This window comes from Apium graveolens, chromosome 5, assembly GCF_009905375.1.
Source record: "Apium graveolens cultivar Ventura chromosome 5, ASM990537v1, whole genome shotgun sequence".
In the NCBI taxonomy this organism is placed as follows: Eukaryota; Viridiplantae; Streptophyta; class Magnoliopsida; order Apiales; family Apiaceae; genus Apium; species Apium graveolens.
In genome coordinates this window covers 102,250,790-102,255,301 of record NC_133651.1, presented here as the reverse complement: position 1 = coordinate 102,255,301, position 4,512 = coordinate 102,250,790, and the positions used below count along the sequence as shown (strand labels likewise).

General features: G+C 41.8%; 1 non-coding gene across 1 annotated transcript; it reads right to left on the bottom strand.

Moving 5' to 3' along the window:
• Nucleotides 1-680: 680 nt before the first annotated feature.
• LOC141662204 (small nucleolar RNA R71) lies at nt 681-787 on the bottom strand. The gene has a single exon (XR_012550328.1). It is a non-coding gene; the product is annotated as a small nucleolar RNA R71 (small nucleolar RNA).
• Between the last annotated feature and the right edge of the window lie 3,725 nt (nt 788-4,512).

Genomic DNA, 4,512 nt, shown 5'->3' with positions numbered 1-4,512 from the left:
TTTAGCGACTAACAAGTTTTTGGCGCCGTTGCCGGGGACTGCAGTGTTAATTACTAGTTTATGTGCTTTCCATCAGTGGTCGTTAAAGTTCATTGACTAGGACATTGTTACTTATTTGTTTCCTTGTCTTGTTTCAGGTTATCTAGCAAGGGTGTATGCATACGCGTTCGCGTACTCGTAAGAGAACACTGGATAAAGCCGAGGAAGAATTTGTGATAATTCGCAGGGAAGTTTCGGAGGAAGAAAAGAAAGAAGAAGAAGAGAAAGTTGAAGAGCCAATTGTAGTAGCTATGGGTGATCAAGCAGGAAATCTGAAGGCTTTGATGGACTATTCTAAGCCTAAGATTAATGACATTCAGTCCAACATCATTTGACCAGCCATCGCGGCTAACACTTTCGAGATCAAGTCAAGCACGATCCAGATGATACAGAACTCAGTTCAGTTTGGGGGTTCTCCTACCGAAGACCCCAACATGCACATCAGGGATTTCATCGAGATCTGTGATACTTTTAAGTTCAGTGGTGTGACTGAAGATGCTATCAACCTACGACTCTTTCCATTCTCTTTAAGGGACAAAGCTAAGTGTTGGTTACACTCTCTACCGGCAGGGTCTATCAAAACTTGGGAAGATCTTGCTCAAAAATTTCACACTAAATTCTTCCCCATGGCGAAGACAGCATCAATCAGGAATGTTCCTATCCAGTTTGCGCAGCAAACTGGAGAATCTCTGTGTGAGGCTTGGGATCGATATAAGGAGATGCTAAGGAAGTGCCCACATCATGGCATGCCTGATTAGATGATTATCAACTGTTTCTACAATGAATTGGGTCCTACTTCTAGGCCCATGCTTGATGCAGCATCAGGAGGAGCCTTGTGGGCTAAGAGCTATGATGAAGCTTATGAACTTATTGAACTGATGGCTGCTAATGAGTACCAGAATCCTTCCCAGGGATTGACTCAGGGAAAAGTTGCAGGAATTCTAGAGTTGGATGCAGCAACTGCTATCGCTGCCCAACTTAAAGCTTTTACAATAAAGGTGGACACTTTAGCTAATTATGAAGTTAATCAAATCACTAGTGTCTGTGAGCTTTGTGCTGGTGTCCATGAGACTGATCAGTGCACAATTTTTAATGAATCTGCTCAGTTTGTGAGCAACTTCCAGCGATCGCAGCAACCTATGCTAGCCACCTATCATCCAAACAACCGCAATCATCCTAATTTCAGTTGGAGTAATGCTCAGAACGCGGTTCAACAGCCTTATCATCAGTATTCAGCTAAGCAGTACAACCCCCTGGTTTTCAGCAACCGTAGTATGCACCAAAACAACAACTCCAGCTGCAGCAAGCTAATGAAAAATCTAAATTAGAGGAGTTGAAGCTTATGTGCAAGAGCCAAGCTATTTTTATCAAGACCTTGGAAAATCAAATTGGGCAAATTGCCAATGCCTTTCTAAATCGTCAACCTGGTACACTACCTAGTGACACTGAAGTGCCAGGGAAGATTGAAGCTAAAGAGCAGGTAAAAGCAATCACTTTGAGGTCTGGGAAGGTTGCTAATCCCGAACAAACTTAAGAGTTGGCTGAAAAAGATGGAGCTGAGAAAGAAGTAGAGCAGCAGGATGAAAAAGTGGAACAAATGAAGACTACTGTTAAGCACACTCTGCCTGAGGGTAATACAGGGGAGAAATAGATATATCCTCCACCGCCTTTTCCTAAGAGGCTGTAGAAAAAAAAAAGCTAGACAAGCAATTCAAGAAGTTTCTGGAGGTGTTCAAGAAACTTCACATCAACATACCTTTCGCTGAGGCTCTTGAGCAGATGCCTAGTTATGCAAAATTTATGAAAGGTATACTCTCTCGGAAAGTGAAGCTAGATGACTTAGAGACTGTCGCTCTCACGGAGTAATGTGGTGTTGTGCTGGAGCAGAAGTTGCCTCCAAAGCTTAAAGATCCAGGAAGCTTTGATATTCCATGTACTATTAGGAAAGTGTCTTTTGGCAGATGCTTATGTGACTTGGGAGCTAGCATCAATCTGATGCCTTTGTCAATCTTCAAGCAATTGGACTTACCTGATCCCAAACCAACTTATATGACCTTACAGTTGGCCGACCGTTCTATTACATATCCGAGAGGTATTGTGGAGGATGTCTTGGTCAAGGTGGATAAACTCATCTTCCCTGCTGATTTTGTCATTCTTGATTTCGAGGAGGATAAGAAGATTACCATAATCTTGGGAAGGCCCTTCTTGGCAACTGGCCGAACCTTGATTGATGTGCCGAAGGGTGAGCTTACAATGCGAGTGTTGGATCATGATGTGACTTTCAGTGTGTTCAATCCTATGTAATTTTCTACTGATAATGAGGAGTGCTTAAAAGTCGAGTTTGTCGACTCGGTGGTCATATCGGAACTTGACCAATTGCTAAGATCTGATGCCTTAGAAAATGCCTTGTTGGGAAATTCAGACAGTAAAGATGACGAAAGAGATGAGCAATTGCAATATTTGAATGCTTCTCCCTGGAAAAGGAAGATTAAAATGCCTTTTGAATCTCTTGGAATGGAGGAATTGAACAAAGCTCCTAAACGCCTCAAGCCTTCTATTGAGGAAGCTCCTACTCTTGAGCTTAAGCCTTTACCTGAACATTTGAGGTATGCTTTTTTAGGTGATGCATCTACTCTGCCTATTATTATTACATCTGACCTTTCAGGTAGTGATGAGGAAAAGCTTTTGAGAATTATGAGGGAGTTCAAATCGGAAATTGGATGGACTATAGCAGATATCAAGGGAATCAGCCCTTATTACTACATGCATAAATTCTGCTAGAAGAAGGTAGTAAGCCTACAGTCGAGCAACAAAGAAGGCTGAATCCAATCATAAAGGAAGTAGTGAAGAAGGAAATTCTAAAGTGGCTAGATGCAGGAATCATTTATCCTATCTCTGACAGTTCATGGGTAAGCCCGGTCCAATATGTACCAAAGAAAGGTGGTATCACTGTGGTAGCAAATGAGAAGAATGAGCTTATTCCTACAAGAACCATCACGGGGTGGAGAGTTTGTATGGACTACAGGAAGCTAAACAAGGCCACTAGAAAGGATCACTTTCCCTTGCCCTTCATTGATCAGATGCTTGACAGGTTGGCTGGTCATGAGTATCATTGTCTTCTGGATGGTTATTCAGGTTACAACCAGATTTGTATCGCTCCATAAGATCAAGAGAAAACTACCTTCACTTTTCCATTCGGTACTTTCGCCTTTAGACGAGTTTCTTTCGGTCTGTGTGGTGCACAAGCCACATTTCAGCGCTGTATGATGGCCATTTTCTCTGACATGATTGGCCAGAATATGGAAGTATTCATGGACGACTTCTCAGTCTTTGGTGATTCTTTTGATGAATGCTTGCAAAATCTTGGACACGTCCTCAAGAGGTTCATTGAGACCAATCTGGTTCTCAATTGGGAGAAATGTCACTTCATGGTGCGTCAATGCATAATTCTCGGGCACAAGGTTTCTAATAAGGGTCTTGAAGTGGATAAAGCCAAGGTGGAGGTCATTGAGAATCTCCCCACTCCCATTTCTGTCAAGGGAATTCACAATTTTCTTGGTCACACGGGTTTCTATAGGCGTTTCGTCAAAGACTTCTCAAAAATTTCAAAGCCATTGTGCAGTTTACTAGAGAAAGATGTCCCTTTCAAGTTTGATGACTAGTGCCTTGCAGCGTTTGAAACATTAAAGAAGAGTCTAATTATGACACCAGTCATAACTACACCCGATTGGAATGAACCTTTTGAGATGATGTGTGATGCAAATGATTATGCAGTTGGAGCAGTTCTTTGGAAGAGTAAGAACAACATTTTTCATGTGGTCTACTATGCTAGTAAGACCTTGAATGGCGCCCAACTGAATTATACTACTACAGAGAAAGAACTTTTGGCTATTGTCTACGGTTTTGAGAAATTTCGATCTTATCTACTTGGGACTAAGGTGACAGTTTTCACTGATCACGCTGCAATTCGATATCTTGTCTCGAAGAAGGACTCAAAACCTAGATTGATTCGATGGGTTCTTTTACTCCAAGAATTTGAACTAGAGATCAAGGATAGAAAAGGAAATGAAAATCAAGTTGCTGATCATCTCTCGCGATTAGAGAATCCTAATGCTACTTCATTAGATAAGACCTTGATAAATAAGTCTTTTCTCGACGAGCAGCTGTTTGGAGTGCAAGAAGAAGAACCGTGATTTGCAGACATTGTGAACTACCTTGTGAGTAACATCATGCCTTCCGACTTATCTTATGCTCAAAGGAAGAAGTTTCTACATGAAGTGAAGTGGTATAGGTGAGATGAGCCATTTTTTTTGTCAAGGAGCTGACCGAATCATCAGGAGATGTATTCCTTACAGCGAAACGGGGGGGATCTTGAGAGATTGCCACTCAACGGCTTATGGAGGACATTATGGTGGAGAAAAGACAACAGCTCGTGTTCTTCAAGAAGGTTTCTTTTGGCTGACATTGTTTAAA